Source organism: Mirounga leonina, unplaced genomic scaffold, assembly GCF_011800145.1.
Source record: "Mirounga leonina isolate KUSES-001 unplaced genomic scaffold, KU_Mleo_1.0 Mir_173, whole genome shotgun sequence".
Classification (NCBI taxonomy): domain Eukaryota; kingdom Metazoa; phylum Chordata; class Mammalia; order Carnivora; family Phocidae; genus Mirounga; species Mirounga leonina.
This window is the reverse complement of record NW_023270447.1, coordinates 1384100-1403517: the sequence shown is the minus strand read 5'-3', so window position 1 is coordinate 1403517 and position 19418 is coordinate 1384100. Positions and strand designations below refer to the sequence as shown.

General features: G+C 35.3%; 1 protein-coding gene across 1 annotated transcript in view; it reads left to right on the top strand.

Annotated features, from left to right (window-relative positions):
• Window positions 1-2484: 2484 nt before the first annotated feature.
• RAP1A (RAP1A, member of RAS oncogene family) overlaps window positions 2485-19418 on the top strand; it is a 73009-nt gene continuing 56075 nt past the window's right edge. Inside the window, exon 1 of the mRNA XM_035017770.1 lies at window positions 2485-2829. The gene's annotated coding sequence lies outside the window, so the exon portion shown is untranslated. The remainder of the gene's footprint in view (window positions 2830-19418) is intronic.

The following is a 19418-nucleotide window of genomic DNA, read 5'->3' as shown; positions in this document are numbered from 1 at the left end:
ATTCAGGTTATGAATTTTTGTAATAGTGATTATGGACACTGAATGATTCACACACTCTTTACAGTCCCCTTCTCACAGTTTTGAGATGAATGGTTAAGAGTCCAGTTTGTTTCAAAGTTAAATGATCCAGAAGAGTATTGAACCTATAAGCTTAGTTTATGATGTACTGATCAGCAAAGCAGTTCAACAGAGAACTATGCCATGCTCTCGTTTGCACTTGAAAATAGGCCTTTTAGACGTAGAAGGTACATGCGTGCACCAATAAGAAAAGGAAATTGTGTGTGATGATTAAGGTGGAGTTGAAACAAAAAATAGTGTACTTTTATAAGTGGTCTAAAAATACTGGTTTTAATATGATTTTCAGAAATATATGATATGCATAGGGAGGATTAAATGTGTTTTATGAAATTAACTTCAATCAGTAGACAAATTAATGGCTTTTTTTTTTAAAGGTACTGATGTCTTATTTATTTAGGCTAATTCCAGATAAATCTGGAAAAAACATTTCTTTGCATACCCAGTTTTCTATTTCTAGCCTATGTATGTAGTTCACATTGCTACAGATTGGTTCAAAGTGTGGAATGATAAAGTTAACTAAATTTGGAATTAAATATGTAACCCTGTGTTTGGTTTTAGAATATATTTAAGTTAGTCCATATTTCATAAGAATAGGAATATACTAAACTATACATTGTAACTGGTAAAAGATACTGTTGAATTAATCAAAGCTTGAAGTAAGTTACTTTGAACTCATAAGTATATGTACCTGTAACATTCCATGGTTGTTTACAGTGCTATGTTACACACATTTATTCTGGTTGTAAGAAATAACTTTGCTCAGGATAGAACTCTGGTTTCGTTATCAACCACAAAAGTGTAAAAGTAAGAGAGTTACAAAGAACTGGGTGCAGTTGTTTTTTGGACAAATCCCAAATGCAGCTTGTAAGATTCTAAGTTAGTAGTAGGAAATTATCTCCTGTTGCAGACTGAACATTTCATATCAGTCCGATGTGTAATCTGAAGAGTAAATTCATTCACTGTATTTTCAGTGATATTTAAAAATTCATTTATAAACAGGATCATTCTGTTATAGACAAGTTGGCTGTATTATAAAACATTAAGCAAGCAGCCATAACTTAATTATTTTAGCAGTTGAAATTTAGACCGATCTTTGGAGTTTATGTAGTTTTCAGTATCTAGTCCAAATCTTTGATGTCTTTTGATCTACCTTTTCCATTCCATTGAATGCATGTAAAAATGTTGCATGATTTTATTAATAGATTTCAGATTCAGTCATTGAACAGATGTTTGCATGACCCAATATTAGGTTCTTTGATGGAAACGGAGATGTGAGACTGTAGCTTCTATTTTAAGGAATTTATAGTCTAGTAATTTATTTTGTTTGCCAGAACCTGACATATGTTTTATAAATAAATGTTGGATTTTCATGGTAGAGTGGAAATAGAATGATACTCATTTTCTAAGTAAGATCAGTGTAATACTTTAAATTTTCTCCTAGTTGCTCAACAACTATTTCTATGGTATTATTTTCTTTTTTTCCCTGTGGCTTTATTTTCTAACAGCTTTTTAGTATTACAAGCAAACCAGTTTTCCAGTTTAAAATACAGTAAAATAAGAATTTTTTGCTTAATGCCTGTTTTACTTCAAGACTTTTTGTTTTTGTTTTGGCAAATTGTTTTTCTGTACATATGCCAAATGGTAGGAATTTTTTTTCCTCCTGGTTCAGCTGGCAATTTTAATTCTGTGTTTAATGCAAGAAGGGTTTTTTGTTGTGCTTTTGTTTTTTTGTAGACCAGCTTAATCTTTTTTTCTACACTGATAAAAATCATCTTTTGCCACTAAAGTTAACTATGCCCTAGAACAGAAATGTGCATGTAGAAAAAAATGGCATCAATGTGCATTTTTAATGAATGTTGGTAGCTTGCCAGCTTTATTTTCAAGTTCCTCCCCACTCCAGACTTAACTATGATGGGCTTATAAGGCAACAGCAGTATACATAGTTAATTTGCAAAACAAGAATAGTTTTTCTGGTTTTTCCCTTTTGCATGTTTTGAGTTAGGATTAATTGGACATTTATTATTCTCAATAGACATACAATAAAACAGTTCATTTAACTGGTGCTTTCTGTTGAAACACTGGCTGACTTTTAGATAGTGAGCCTTGTGCAAGTTTATGAATACTACTGAATTTTGGGTGACATTCTTTACACAGTCTAAAAGTAAGTGTGAGCTAACAGAAGGTGGAAATGAAACAAGTTTGACACTTTCTTTGCACTAGGAAGTGTTTCTTTTCCAAGTAACATGCCTTTATAGGTTCAGGATCATTTTCAGTGAGTATAGCTGCTTAAATATTTTTTTTCTTGTTTAAAGTAATTCATGTTCCATTGTGGCAAATTTTGAAAAGAACATAAATGTAAAGAAGAAATTGAAAATCATCTATAAACCCATCACCCAGAAATAATTACTGCTGACATTTTAATGTACACTTTTCTAGTTCTTTCCTTGCATGTATAGATTTTTTAATTTAAAAAAATGGAATTATACTTTTATATATACTGTTTCGTTCCTACGTTTTTCTCTGAACAGGATATTGGTCTCCTAGCTTGGGACTTTTAGGTTGATTCTTTATAATACTATTTTAAATAACACTGGAGCAAACATTTTTGTACATTTATCTTTGATTGCATCTCTGTTTTTTTTTTTTTCTTCCTTTAGGATAGATTCCCAGAAGTGGGATAACTGGATCAGAGGGTGGTTACCCTGTGTATAAGAGTGTGTGTCTCACTGCACCTTCAATGGCATTGAGTAGGTCAGTTTTTACAATCTTTGCCAATTTGATAGATATCTGTTACAATACGTGGGTGGTGATCGCAGTATCCTCTTATTATTAATAATCTGTAAAACCATCATAGTGTATGATTGGTAATTTGCAATCATCTTTGAAAAAGTTGGTTGGAATGAATTTCTTTGGAAATATTTTAGGTGAAAGTAATCTTTGTGACAAAAAAGGACATTCCTTGAAATTGCAATTTGAACATTGTTCTTTTATTGGAAAGAAATAGCATTTTAATGTTCTCCCTTTACTAAACTGGCAAACATGAGAAAGCTTATTGTATAGTATGTAGTAGGTGGAGATATCATGTAAAACTAAATTATTTCAGATAGATGAGGGGGGTAGTCACATAGTTCAGACCAAAAAAAAAAAAAAAAGCCAACTGACTTAGGGTTTGGAGCAATGTTTCTGGACTTAGGCAGCCCGGGTTCAAATCCTTGCTTTGCCACTTAACTAAGTATATGATTTGTGGCAACTTACTGAGTATATAATGTGAGATAACTTACTAAATGTATGATTTGATGTTTCTGAACTTTGGCTTTCTCATCTTTACAAGGAGAATAATAATACCTACTTCATAAGTTTGCTGAGAGGATTAGAAATAATATGTAAAACTAACTGCTTGGCACATAGTAGGCATTTAATAAGAGCCAGCTGTTGTTAAATTTGGGGGGGGGTTTGCCCGTTTGGGGGGGTGGGGCAGGAGATATCATTTGTGTGTCCTTGTTTACATGAATAAATGCAGAGATGCAAAAGGGCCATGAGCAGTGGCAGCTGGAGGGGAGTGGTAGACATTCTTTATGGTAGGAATGGCATGAGCCAAGATAGAAAGTTCAGGACAAGTTGGAGGACAGGAGATTGATTTGACAGAAGCCTGAGCTTGTATAATTAGAAAATACGGTGATAAGGCTGTAAAGATTTGTTGGGCTAGACTGTAGAAGTCATTGAATGCTAGGTTGAGAAGTACAGACTTTTATTTAGGAGCACAAGTGTTGATATGAGGAAAATGACCCAATCAGAGCATTCATCTTTTGGAAGATGAATCTGGGTACAGAATACAGAGTGAATCCAGGAAGAAAGGCACTGAGGGCAAGGAGGCTGGCTTGATAACAAAGGTAAGGCAAATCTGAGGGTTTAATGGAAAACAAGAGGGTAGGTTTTGGGGAGAGTTGCTGGGAGTTGCTGTTGTGGAAGTCTCTGGGTCTTTAAGTGTACTCAGTTTGGAGATGAAATTCAAAAGAAATAGTCTGTGCCTAAGGGATAGGCTAAATGGAGTTAGGAACCACTGAAAGAAGGTAGGACTCACCATGCTTTGGTTGTTGCTACTTTTTTTTTTTTTAATCAAAGGGTAAAAGAGTCCTGTTCTTTCACCTGTGAAAAGCATATGCTTACACTCTTTGACAAATGCATAGTCTGCAGAAATGTTATTTATTTAGCATTTTGAGTTCTTAGTTAACAAAGACTCCTCAGTTTTAGACATTATATTTCTGGAAGTATTATCTTAAAATACTTCACTGTAAGGTTAAATTCTGCTGTCCATGCAACTGGGCTTCAGAAGCATCAGTTATGTGAGCACAAGTGATGAAAAGTGAAATACAGGCTTCTCGTTAAGCAGCTTAGAATATTGTCAGTGAAATATGGAGCAATGAAAAATAGGAAATTGAGTATGTGATCTTTAGAGGAAATCCTACTTTTAGTACTTCTCTCCTCCCCTTTAATTTCTTAATTAAAAAAAAAAAAATTTACACATGCCATTCTTAGTCATTTTGGTACCTGGCTCTAGCTCTGTGCTAAATTGTACTTTCCACTTGGCTGAATAAGTAAGCAGGTTAGCCTACAGACTGATATTAATGTTTCTTTGTGACTGGTAAGTAAACTCACATGGGTTGTGGATTATCTGCTTGCTGTCTTCCTTTAATACCACCAGTCAAGAAAAGAAGCAACACCCGATTTTTAAAAAATAAATATGGGCTTGTGATACTTTCAAGGTATTTGCATTTTTTAAACCACTGAGTTGTTATATCTTTCTTAAATGTTTCTTTTAGTTTTCAAATATTTTCTAAATTCAGAAATAAAGTTTTTTGTTGTTTTTTTTTTTTAAGATTTTATTTATTTATTTGAGAGAGAGAGAATGAGAGAGCACATGAGAGGGGGGAGGGTCAGAGAAAGAAGCAGACTCCCTGCCGAGCAGGGAGCCCGATGCCGGACTCGGTCCAGGGACTCCAGGATCATGACCTGAGCCGAAGGCAGTCGCTTAACCAACTGAGCCACCCAGGCGCCCCAGAAATAAAGTTTTTTTTTAATTTTAATTTTTTTTTTTAAAGATTTTATTTATTTATTTGACAGAGAGAGACACAGCGAAAGAGGGAACACAAGCAGAGGGGGTGGGAGAGGGAGAAGCAGGCTTCCTGCGGAGCGGGGTGCCCGATGCGGGACTCGATCCCAGGACCCTGGGATCATGACCTGAGCTGAAAGCAGACACTTAACCATCTGAGCCACCCAGGCGCCCCCAGAAATAAAGTTTTTATTGTTAGTTATTTTCATTTAAATCTCTTGCTTTTAAAAGTATTCTTGAAAATATTTTTAAATTAGTAAGCAAATGTAGCACATAGTATTGCGATGGTGTGTGTTACTTAGTTCAAATACTGTGTTTTTCTTATGTGAAACTGCAAAAGCCCATTATCTTGTCAACCGAATGATATTTCATTTGCTAAAGAGACCTCAGGTATTCAAAACAATTATTTAATGTCTCAAACTATAAGATTCTAGTTGAGTCTCTCTTGATTTGGTTTGAAGATATTTCTGTTTGTTAACAGAAATCAGAACTACAATTATTCTCCTAGGTCTGATCACTCTATCCTTCCCTCCTTCCCAACCCATTATAGCTGAGAGCAAGATCTTCCCTGGTTTGGGCCATTCTGGCATGGTCACTGTTAGGGCAGCTATGGCCTTCCCAGTCTGTATGTTTTACATTCTTAGAAGCTGTCCTGCTTGCAGGAAAAATAAGTTATTAGATTGAGTGGCTGGTAGTTCATGGTGTACGATTATAAGAAAATTCACAATTTTATACATTATACCTCAGTAAAACTGAAATAAAAAAATTCATTTTCTTTTTACATGAAGTGACATACGAAGTGTGTGAAACCTGAATAGACTTTCATATTCTATCCAAAAGGATGAAATAAAATAAAGCTCACTTGTTGAACAGAACGTTGTATACATTTTTCTTATTCTTTATAGTCAAAAAACATTTTTTCTTATTTCTTTTGGATCAGCAATTTTGAATGCTAAATGTAAGTTGTTGACTAAGAAATCAGTCTTTCCCCAAAACATTCTTAAACATTTTGACTAGTGATGTAACAAATAGTTATTGCATGATTATGGGGTGCCTCGTACTATTCTAGGAACTAGAGATAGAGCAATGAATAAGACTTGCTGTCATGGAACTCTTTATACAAGTGGGGTTTGGTGGTGGTGGAGAGAAATAGTAAATAAGTGAACAAGATAATTTCAGAGGTCACAAGTGCCATGAAGAAGCTTTAGATTGAGTGTTGAGGGAAAACTCAGATGATAATATTTAATTTGAGACCTGAATGACAAAGCTAGATGGAACAATCCGCAAGAAGAGTGAACCAGGCAGAGGGCCCAGTTAGTACAAAAGCCCTTAAGTGAGAAGCAGCAAGTTATGTTTGAGAAAGCCATAGTGATAAGCTGAGAGGAGACTGGTAGATGGGCTTGTCAGGAGACAAATCACATAGATCTTTGGTGAAGGGTTTGGATTTTGTCTTATAAATACAAAGGGAATAACGTAACAATAAAAGAAATTTAAAAAATATATAAAGGGAAGACACAGGATATCAGTACATACTTACCTCTATGGATAAATATGTGTAACTTTTGAATTTGAAGTTGGTGTTACTAATGATACTGGCTTAAATCTGTAGGGTAACCAGTAGTTTCTCTAGACATAGAAAATCACGAACATGGTACATAAATTATGTTTTTCTCAGGGGTCTGCAGAGAAAGGAATGAATTATTCTCAGTATTGTAAAAAGCCTAATGAAAATTATATTTGTGCTCTCAGTAGATTTAAACAGGTGAAATATTGTGTATCTTTGCTTTGACCAATAATTATATTGACTCAAATCTTTGTGGCTAATTATCACAAATCATTATCACATATTGTGGTGATTTGCAAGCTGTTAATGAAATAAAACATCATGCTTGCACCTCAAGAACCTAACATTGGGTTTCATTAGTATTTATGTCTTTGACAGTTTGAGACATCTGATTAGCCATTACTTCTCTAGTTAATTAAATGTCAGTGCAGTTGATAGACAAAAATCTGTAAAGATGTGGAATCTGTGGAGAAAAGAGATTTTTCATAGTAAGGTTGAGAACCACTGATCAATGTCCTGATCTGTAGAGGGACCTACAGGGAGAAGGGAAGTAATATTTTTTTGAAGGTGAAGTTACTACATTTCATTTAATCTGTACAGCAAATCTGAAAAATAGATATTGTTCATTTTTTACAGATGATAAAACTCAAAGTAATTATATAATTTATAAAAATTAACAAACTCTAATTATAAAGGATAATGCTGACAGCAAACTTCCAGAAGGTACTACCACATTACAAAGCACACAATAGGTGGTCAATAAATATTTGTATTTTGCTTATATGCAGACACAGATGTGAATGAATAAGTAGCTGAATCCCTGTATCCTTATAATCATTTCTTCAGTGTAACACATCATTTTTCTTCTAGATGAGTCTAGAAAATTACTCAGAAGTAATTGGCTTCACTTTTTTTTCCCTGTAGAATTCCCCCCCTCCCCCCATGAGGTGTTAAGTTATTTAGATCAGTCACAGAGTACAAGTCCTGAGGAGGGAAATAAAGACCACAAACTTGGAAAGTATAATTTTCATTTAGATTCTAACTGACTAGTTGTAATGTTTTTAGCTTTTAAAACATTCAAGATACCATCTTTTGTATTCACATTCAAGATACCATTTTTGGTTCTGTGCTCTTAATTTTTTTTTTTAACTTAAAAATTTATTATAGTTTTCTGAACTGAGATGGTGGAAAAACAGTAGTCAAAATGTTTATGTAGCCAATATAAGTTGTCCACCTAATCTCTGACTGTTTCAGTGGTGTGGGAGGGCATACTTAGGCAGAATAGTAGTATGAGATCTCTGAACTACTTACTTACAAAGCTTCTTCTAATCCTTCAAATGAATTAATATCCTAATAAATTTAGGTTTAGAGTTCTTTCAAATGAATACCTAATAGGAATGGATGCCTAAGGGAGGAAAGCAAATGCAGGTAATCTAGAGAGTAAAAGAAACTATTTTAGTGGAAGGTCCCAAAAGGGAAGGGATTATGATACAGGATTAACTGTGGGAGAATGGGTAATACGTGGAAGTTGCTATGATAGACTGGAAGAGAAATTTATTTTCACAGAAACAGAAACGAAATTGATGAAACGTGGGCTATGAGATAAATTAATGTTGAACAAGTAAAAAGAGCACTTAGGTTAGATATGGTGGCCTGCAGGGACCTTCAGAGGGGATATGATGAATCTTACCATGTGTGGCAGTATCATTATTTCATGGAGTATGGGATCTGTCTTGTTGGTTTGAGTTGGGAGGATAATACAGTAAATCTAGATAGAATGAATAGGGTTGTTTTTGTGAAGAAGGAACATATTTTAAAATATGTTTCCAGTTGTCTGAGACTAAGGTTATAAGATGACAGGTCTATAGAAGATAAATTTGTATGATATTTTGGTTCTTGGTATCCTTGAAGTGCTCTTTTTGCTATTTTGGATTTTTTTGCTAGATTTCTATATGACAGCTGTTAGACTGCTTCTGCTGCTCTTTACTCTAATCATATAATCGGTTTAGTAATGGCATACATGACTCCTGGAATGAGATTTTCATGCTTCAGAAAATTGTTTTGCATATAAAGTACAAGTAACAATTAGCTCTATAGATGTGTATATCTAAAAATTGTGGGTGAAACGTTTATTAATTTAGTTATTTGAGAATATCACATTAAGAAAAACGATGGGCAAGTGAGCTTAGAAGGTGAATCTTATGTCTCAGACCCACCTTTGTTTAGATTTTCAGGTGGTAGCTTATTTTGATGGTGTTTCTTTTACATTCAGATGGTAAGGCTAGAATTTGAGTAACTCAAAATTGGTCAAGTAGTATACTCTTTTAAAAAAGTTTTTGTGTCTTTTGAATGGAATTTCACACTTAGGACAAACTCCATTGTAAAACATCCCTTTGAATTTTGAATAAATATTAGTAACTTCTCGTACTCCAAAGTCATAATTTTCACATTGGAATATGACAGCATTATAAATCAAGAACCAACCAAAATCTGCAGTTGAAACCATGAGTAGAGGGGTTTTAGATGATGTAGTAATTCTGCTATTCCCATTATGCTTTAGACTTAGACTACTGTCATCAATAGAACAAGCTTGAGATTGTGTCACCACTCAGTACCATCTGCTTGCACGTGTATGTAAGCAATAGGCCTTCGACACTAGATAAAAAGAATCATCACTTTGTGGTGTTCTTAGCTGGTTCTGCTTGGGTTCCAGTGTCCTGGGCTGAGCTTGTGTCTACAGTGAATTGTCACAGTTTTGATCTTTTGCAGCCATAACACTTCTATAACCATGTTTTCGATGTACTGCTGTGCTGAAGATGGACATGTAAAGTTTTTCAGTAATGAAAAGAAAATGCTTATTTAATCAGTGAAATTTAAAAATGATTTTTAAAAAATATTCAAATACTTGCAAGAGAGAGAACTCTTTCTATGAAGGACCAGCCATCTCCTCTCCACCTTGTGGTTAATTTTCGCAGTATAACAAACTACTTTTTAAGTCTAGTAAACCAAAGTATTTTGTAGAAAATCAATCATAATTTTATTTGCACTATTTTTAAAAAGTGCTGTATTGTTAAGAGAGAAATAAACATTACCAGTGTTTATATAATATCAGTTCTTAGTTTTACAAAATGCCTATTCATATATAGGCTAAAAGGAAATACCAAAAGACTAAAGTTGTTATCTTGAAGTTGGGATTATAGGTGGTCTTTATTTTTCTCTTTAAACCTTTTATTTTCTGAATTTTTATAAAAATTTTATAAAAATCACTCATATTTTATAATTTAAAATGAGTTCATTATAGAATGTGAAATGAAATTTAATGAAATTTTTAAAGATGAAGATTCTTAGGGGATAAAATGAGTTTAAAGGCTTTAGAAATGAATTAATAAACAGGATGCATTCCTGAGATGGAATATATAACAGTAAAATCTGTACTTTAAAACAAAACAAGCAAAATTAAGTTGTCATTTTTTGGGTGTAAGGAGTGAGAAAAAACTGGAAAAGTATTGTACTACTTGATATGATGACTTGGAAAATTTTTGTTCCATTTTTCTAACTCAGGTTTGCCTCAGTTACATTCATTTATATGCTCTTTTATGGATAATTATTTTAATACAAGATTTAAATTTATTCATACAGATGATGTGCCAAATCTCACCGAATATTTGGTCATTTGTTAATAAAATATTTGTGGCCAGCAGGCAAAACACTCAGTGAAAGTTTGCTGATAACACCTACTAGCTGTTACTTCTTCTCAGTCTTTTCATCTGTAAAATGGAAAAAAAGAATAGTACCTATTTCTTAGACATGTTTGAGGATTAAATAAGTGTATGTGGCATACAAAAAGTACTTAAGTATTATTGCTGCCACTATAAGGATTATTACCACCACCAAAAGGTGGCATAGGTGTCTGTAAGGAATTGGAAAAGATTGCTATGGACTGGAGCGGTATCTTACACTTTGTATCCACTACTTTGACTAATCTCCTTGTATTCTTCTTTCCTTAAATAGAACTATTAGCTATGCACTTAGATAGTTTAATTATTTATGTATGCAATAAATCTTGGCATTGGTGGCTTAACGTTTTAAACCCAGAGTATTTAACATGGGAGATGTTTAATTTGGTGTAGGCAAAATGTTGAATTCTGCGTATTTCGAGGTTGACGTGCCACTGAAGTATATTAACTAGAGAACTGAGTTTAGCGGACTGCATCCTAGTTATTATTATCCAGCAGTGACTTTTGTTCCTTACTTGTTTAATTCGCATCGTAAGATTAGAAACTGTGTTTCTGTGTGACTAATGGTGCCTTGAGAAAGCCAGTGGTTAATGCTGGTTTTTGCAGATTTAACTGAAGTGAGTTTATTTTAGTGGCAAAATTTACAAATACTGCTTTTTTCTTTTATATTCTTCACAGTGCCTTGTACCCAGTAGAGATCGTGAGTAATAGGGTGTGCTTGATAGTTTGTGAAGAAATTTGAATCTTCAAGTTCCTTAAAGGAAAAAGAGGAGTTTAGCAGGGATTCCTAGATTTCTGGGCTCTTAGTTTATTTTAATTTTTATCATTTTAGTACATAATTTAAAAAGTGTCTTAGACCAAATTAAAATATATCTGTGTTACGTATTTCTATGGAGCGGTATGATGATATAAGTGTGCCTCATTGAATAAAAGCCACTAGCCCCATGCATAGAAATTTTGATTTTATTAGGTCTGCAGTAAGGTTGATTACCTTTCAGTAAAGGTAGTTTACTTTGTAGTTGATTTAGTTTACTGCAGAATCTGTAGTTCACTTCTCCAAGTGATTCCAGATGATTCTGATGCAGTATTTTCTCATTTTCTTTATATTTTCATTTTAGTATTATATTGAACAAATAGTCTGCATTGTATTTTTAAAGACTTAGAGGAGTATAGGAATAAATTTTATATTTAAAAATGAAAATTAATGCTATGTCTTAACTTCCATTGTATATCCCTTTGTAATTAGTTCAATGTATATATATTACTATCCAAACTCATGTAATATCGGGACACCGGGGTGGCTCAGTCGGTTAAGCATCCGCTTTCAGCTCAGGTCATGATCCCAGCTCCTGGGATCGAGTCCCATATCGCGTTCCTTGCTCAGGGGGGGAGCCTGCTTCTCCCTCTGCCCGCCATCCTGCCCCTCCCCCCGCTTGTGCTCGCTCTCTCTCTGACAAAGTCTTAAAAAAAAAACAAACTCAAGTAATATCAAGTTCATTGTAGAAAAATTGAGAGTACCAATGAAGCAGTGTTCGTCAACCTTTTTAGCATTATTACTTGCTCACCCTGCCCCAGTCTTGATATTTTTTTCCTAATTATACCCCCATGAAATTTTAATAGCACAGATATACTCTATGTTTATGTACTGTATGTTAATTTGTGTTTTATATGCTAAGAGTTTTTTTTTTTTTTTTTGCCCCTCAATAGCCAATTTTCACCCCCTTGGGGGTGATACTGCCCCTGATGAGAATGTATGCAATAAGCTTAAAAAAAAAACAAAACCCTTGATTTTACCTCTTAGCCTATTAATATTTTGGTATACAATTTTCCCAGTGGTTTTCAATGCATATTTATTTTTTCTTTTAAAAAATGAGATCAGATGCATAGTATTTCATCTCCCTTTGAAAAAATATATTGTGAATTTTTTGTGAAAAATGAACATATTTTAATATCTAAGGATAAATATCAGTGCATTGTATTCCATTATATGAATTTGCCATCATTTCTTTAAGTGATTCCTTGTACTTCTCAGGTTTTTTTTCTGTTATAAAAAACCTGATATGAATATCATTGCAGTTGAATTGTTCCATGCATTCTTAATTATTTCCTTAGGATAAATTCCAAGAAGTAGAATTATATTATTCTATACATTTAAATATTTTTGGTATGTATAGCTTAGAGTGTGAAAGCCCCTTTCCCAAGGACAACCACCATTAATGACGTGCAGTAATTTATCCATTCTTCTATTGAAAGACCTTTTGTTTCCTGGTTTTTTGTTTTTTGTTGTGGGCATGCATCTTTGCTTGTGTTTTTCTGTATAATAAATTCCCATTTGTGTGAGAGTTGTTGGGTCATTTAAGAATTGGAAGTACTTTACATGCTTGAATTTTTTTTCTTTAGGCTCTCCTTATTTGCCTGTTCTGATGTTGCTACTAGATTTTAGTTACTAATAACTTTGTAATGTTGTGCTTTTATATCTGGAAATATAAAATGTTCCATTAAGTAAGCAAATGTGTCTGTATATTTTTCAGATTACAAGTTACAGTTAAGTTTGGCTAGGTTTTTTGTTTTATTGTTTTTTAAAGACAAGCATATGTATTTTAACTAGACTAGAATAATACAGATTTTTGAGGATTTACAGTTTTAGGCTTGAGAACTTTCAGTGCCTAGCAGTGATTCAGAACTCTAAAAGCACCTCTCAGTTGCAAAGTAAAGAAAAAAAACTATTGAGCTGTGAGCTTTATGGAATATTTGGAACTGCAACATTTTTTTTTTTTTAAGATTTTACTTATTTGACAGAGAGAGAGACAGTGAGAGAGGAGACACAAGCAGGGGGGGTGGGAGAGGGAGAAGCAGACTCCCCACTGAGCAGGGAGCCCAATGCGGGGCTCGATCCCAAGAGCCTGGGATCATGACCTGAGCCGAAGGCAGACGCTTAACAACTGAGCCACCCAGGCGCCCCTGGAACTGCAACATTTCTGTCAAATATGCCTTTTAATCTTTGGTTTATTGATTGAAGTATCTTGGACATATACTCTGTTTGCAATCCAACTTTTCTTCCTTTTAAAAGGAAATATATTCTCTTTCTCATTTTACGTTTCTGGTAAGTACTTATCTTAGGTATGCCCTGCTGTGCTGTTTCTGCTTGTTTTTATAGAATTCCTTTATATATTGTCTTCAGAGTTATTCATACATTTTTCTGAGGTTTAGAGTCTCATAAAGTTCAAAATATATCAGAATAGTTATTATATTAGAATACTTGTGAATCAGCACCCGATTTTTACAGAATCTTAATCTAATTAGTGTTTTTTGCTAGATTGAAACAGGTTTCTTTATAGGAAACCATTAAACATTGCAAAAGAATTATACTTTGGTTTTCAAAGTAGAAATTTTTTTGTTTTTGAAAAATAGAGCTAATTTTGGGATGCCTGGGTGGCTCAGTCAGTTAAGCGTCTGCCTTCAGCTCAGGTCATGATCCCTGGGTCCTGGGATCGAGTCCAGCATCCGACTCCTTGCTCAGCGGGAAGCCTGCTTCTCCCTCTGCCTGCTGTTCCCCCTGCTTGTGCTCTCTCTCTCTCTCTCTGACAAATAAATAAATCTTAAAAAAAAATAAGGCTAATTTTTCTCAGGTCACCTTTAAATTTAAATTTAATTTTAAGTGCTCACACCATCACTAAAATCTTTAAATGTTGATTCTGACCCTACTGTAATTATATGAGCTAGTTTTCCTTTTTAAGACACACTCTTGAGTGAGACTTTCAAATGCTTTAAGTGTTCTGGAAGAATTCGTTGACCTTTGTAATGAAAAAATCCCTCCTGAGGGTACTACACTCACCACTAGGATGAAAGCTAATTCTAATAAATATAATAACCGATACTCTACCTAGGCAATTCAGACAGGTCTGTTTTCTAGGAGTAGCCTCTCTTGGAGTTGAGTTGTCACCACAGCTAGCTTAGGCTCATTGCAGAGGTTCCCCATGCTTTGGATCACAGTTCTTTATTTAGTGAATTGAAAAACCATCTGTTTTCCCTCATGGTAGTAGTCTTTTTTTTTTTGCGTGGTATGTTTTAAAAAATTAGCATTTCAAGTGTGATTTTGTCTATTGAGGCTCACCATTTAACCAGGTGGGAGATTTTATTCTGTGGTGCAGAATTTAACTTAAACACTTTATGAATGTACACAAAGCTGGGTCCTTTGCTCAGAATCACAGCAGCAAACAAATGACAACATATGTTTGAGCATTAACTCTTTATGACCTTAGACCTTTGGCCAAGCCTTATGATTGCTTGGGTCTGCCTTACCACCCGCATTGCCTACTTCTTTGTTTTCTGAACCCTGAAGTCAAATGAAAAACTGAGAATTCATTTAAATGTATAGTCCATATAAGGAGATTTTATTTTAACTAAATGTTATATGAGATTACTATAAATGATTGTAAAAATCATTTATGTGTGATAGACATTTGTGTTTGTAAAACTTCAAAATATTTCCATTTTATTCTTATTTAAAATATTTTCTCCTCACACTAAATATTGTGATAAATTAGTACCAGTAAGACTTTAATTAGTAATAGCCATCTGGTGGAAAAGATTTGTTAATAGATTTGTTAGGATATAGATCTCCACTGTACAGAGAAGTAGGGAGATTCTGTGTTTTGTGCCCTGACAGAAAGTAAACTTCCACGACAGCATTAAGTAATTTTTACTAGTTTTTTATATAATTTTTCTATTCAAAATATAATTTAAGTAACCCTTGAATATCTTTTTAGTCACACTATTTTTAAAAAACTGTTTTTAACTAAACAAGTAATACATTATAAAAAGAAATAACAGGTCACATAAAAAATATGGATCAAGTGAAAAATATAGATAAGGCAAAAGTAATAGTTACTAGTTTGCTGAAATTCCTGTGTAAACATACGTACATGTAAAAATATTGTTTTCATAGCTTTTTTTTTTTTTTTTTTAAGTTTTCAGATACAGAGGTGAGACATGAAGACTAGAAGTGTTCTTTACTATCATGCTGTGGTACTAAATAAAAATTCCATTCTTTAAAGACAGGTTTTGTCAAGTTCCCCATCTCTGTCCTTGCTCTTCCCCTCACCTGGATTCTTTTTCATTATCACTCTTCTCCTTGAAAGGAGAGAGGTATACTGATGTGGTACATCTCCATTCTGGCTTGGCTGTACATAAGAATTAACTGAGGAGCTTTGAGAAATAACCACATCCTGGCTCCACTATCCAGAGATTCTTATTTAATTGGTCATGATGAGGCAAGACATGGGGGAGGAAAATGTGCTTTATCTTAGCCTGCATATGGAAGCTTGCCGGAGCTTCTGAGTTCCAGTATGGGATCCAGGAAAGCAATGATTAGTCCAAGGATCTTCTTCCTCAGTTTCCTGTCTTTAAGAAGGGTGATAGGCATAGATCTTTATAATCCCTCAAGTTCTCAAAGGAATGCAGTGCCACAAACTTCTTCATTTAGTCCAGTATTGGTTCACTTACAGAATTTGTAATATTTGAATTCTAAGGAAAATCAGCTCATTAATGCAGCACAGATTAGATAGAGAAGAAGGTCAGTGGTGAAGCAGTATAGTGTTGTGGTTAACTGCACAGATGCTAGAGGCAGACTGCCTGGGTTGTAATCGCAGTTCTGTAATTTATATCTGTTGAGCTTGGGCAAGTTCGTTTGAGCCTCTCTGACTCATCAATAAAATGGGGATAATAGTCTCTACCTCAGGGATGTGAAGATTAGAAATACTAATGTATAAAGTGCGCAAAGCAGCATTTTGTGTATGATAACTACTCAATAAATAGTACAATTAATGTATTCCTTTTCTTGTATCTTCTTTTCTAACAATGTTACTCTTTTCTTGCCCATTCCTCCTGGAGGTAAATTAATGCTTTCTTTGGTAAACTAGAGCAGGGGTCAGCAAACTTTTTTCTGTAAAGGGCCAGATAAATATTTTAGGTTTTTAGGGCCATATGGTCTCTGTTGCAATACTGTGAGGCAAAAGCAGCCAGAGACCATATGTAAACAAATGAGCATGGCTGTGTCTACTTTATTTATGGGCACTGAAGTTTGCATTTCATATAATTTTCACATGTCATGAAGTGCTGATTTTCTTTTGATTTAAAGAAAAGATATTTAAGACTCTAAAAACCGTTCTTAGTTTATAGGCCACACAGAAATAGGCGGTGGGCCCTGTTTGGCCTGCAGGTCATAGTTTGCTGATTCCTGAACTAGCGTAAAGGAACCCACGCATTCTGACTATTTTAGACACCCTTTCTTTCTTAAAGCATGCCTTCATTCTTTAACTTCCCTGTACTTTGGAGGAATCTAGAAAATTATTTTTATTGCCATCAGGTTTAGAATTTAAAAATTCTACTTAGAGCTCTGATCTTAACGATAAGCACATGTGTGAAACAGGGAGCTCTGTGAACTCTCCTCTCCTCAGTGACATATATAATAGTACTTAGGGTTCTTTGGTTGCAAGCAACAGAAACAGACTTTGTCTTGTTCTCAGCACCAGTATAGTAGGTATTTGTATTAGGGTTCTCCGAAGAAATAGATCAGTAGGATACATACACGCACAAATATTATACATTTTGTATGTATGTTTGTATAGTGAGAGATTTATTTCAAGAAATTGGTTTACATTGTTTTGGGGCCTAGCAAGTCCAAAATCTATAGGGCAGGGCAGCTGGGAACTCCCTGGCAGCCTTGTGGTAGAATTTCTTCTTCATGGAACCTCAATTTTGCCGTTAAAGGCCTTCAGCTGATTGGATGGAGCCTCCCCCACATTATTGATAATTTCCTTCACTTAAAGTCTACTGGTTATAGGTATTAACCACATTTACATAATACGTTCACAGCAACACCTAGATTTTGTGTGTGTTTGAATAACTGGGTTCTACTATATCCTAGCCAAGTGACACATACAACTAACCATCACATAGTTCAGTAAATATTTTTCCAATAAAAGGATGAACAAATGGCTAAAATGGTTAATTTAAGCAGAAAAAGACATGTATTTGAAGGATGTTGAATAATAGAATTTAAGAAATAAGCATTCAGGGATGCCTGGGTGGCTCAGTCGGTTAAGCGTCTGCCTTCAGCTCAGGTCATGATCCCGGAGTCCTGGGATCGAGTCCTGCATCGGGCCCCCTGCTCCGCGGGGAGCCTGCTTCTCCCTCTCCCTCTGCCTCTCTCTCTATCTCTCATGAATTAAAAAAAAAAAAAAAAAAATTAAAAAAAAAAAAAAAGAAAGAAGTGTTCAGACCTAAGGAAGCCCCAAGAAGCACTGGGACAGTTTGCAGGGTTTGAGACCTAGGTAGCAGGAATAAACAGTGTCTTTAGTGTAGCACAGTCAGAATGAATCTGCTCTAACCTTCTCCAGTCCTCACATCATTCTGCTCAAGATTCAGCTTCTTAAGAGATTCTGCCTTATTGGCCTACCTTGAGTTTGGGTAAGAGAGCTCCTTTGCCCAGTAGAGGGTGGGACACCTTGATTGACATTTCCACCAAAACTGCCGTGAGGGAGTGAGGTTATTTCCCAACAGAGCGTTAGGATGCTGTTACCAAAAGGAGGAGGTGGGATACTAGACTAATGCAAAAATAACAGATGTCTGCTTCACCAATTCTTGATATCTGCCCACATAGAAAGACAGCTGGTGAGTCTGACATGGACCGGGGCCAGATCATGGAGAGCTTTACAGGCCCTGGTAATCAGCTTGGGCCTTAATCCTCTAGAAGAAGGAACTTTTTTGGAGTCATAGCCTCCAGTGAGAATTTGAAATTTTTGAACCAAATTTTGGACCATCTTCCTTTCTTCAGAAAATTATACTTAGGTTTTAAAAAAGGTTTGTTTTTGGAGCACCTGGGTGGCTCAGTCGGTTAAGGCCTGACTCTTGATTTCGGCTCATATCTTGAACTCACAGTTATGAGATGGAGCCCCACATTGGGCTCCGTGCTCGGTGTGGAACCTGCTTAAGACTTCCTCTCTCTCTGTCTCTCCCTCCTCCCCACTTGTTCATGTGTTCTCCCTCTCTAAGAAAAGGGGGGGGGGTGTTTTTGTTTTCTGTTTTGCATAGCATTTCAAAAGATCCTCTTACCTTTTGAAGTACATCTGTGTTGGTGGGAAGAAGGGCCAGTCTCTTAACCTGAATGGTTAAGAACTCATAGGGAGACAGTGGTATATACTACGTAAGGATTTTAGGCACAGGAACCACAATATAGAGTTGCATTTTAAATAAATCATTCTGGCTTGAATTGGAGGGTGGATTTGAGGGGTGTAAGGCTGGATGGAGGCTGACAAACAACCACAAAATTACATCTCTTCCCTCAGCTTCTGATAGTTGCAATTTTATGATTCTCTTTAATCTCTGATTGCTTGTGGAAAAATTTGGTTAAGGGATGATGAGGGCTTCAATTAACAAAGATGAAATAGGGATGAAAAGGGAAACAACTTTAAGAAATATTTGGGAGATGAAGTTCACAGGACCTAGCTGTTGATCATATTTGGGGAACAGATTGTCTGTGGCCATGTATGTCTCTAGCTTGCATGACAGAAAATTGCTGAGGGAATTAGTAGAGAGCAGGTAGAGGGATTGACCTTGAAGGTGAGGGAGGGACTCACTGATATGAGGAATTCTTAATCTCAGGAAACAAACTGAGGGTTGCTGGAGTGGGGGGTGGGGTGGGAGGGATGGGGTAACTGGGTGATAGACACTGGGGAGGGTATGTGCTCTGGTAAGCACTGTGAATTGTGCCAAGACTGTTGAATCTCAGATCTGTACCTCTGAAACAAATAATGCAATATATGTTAAGAAAAAAAAAAAAGATAGCAAGGGGGGAAATCGGAGGGGGAGACGAACCATGAGAGACGATGGACTCTGAAAAACAAACTGAGGGTTCTAGAGGGGAGGG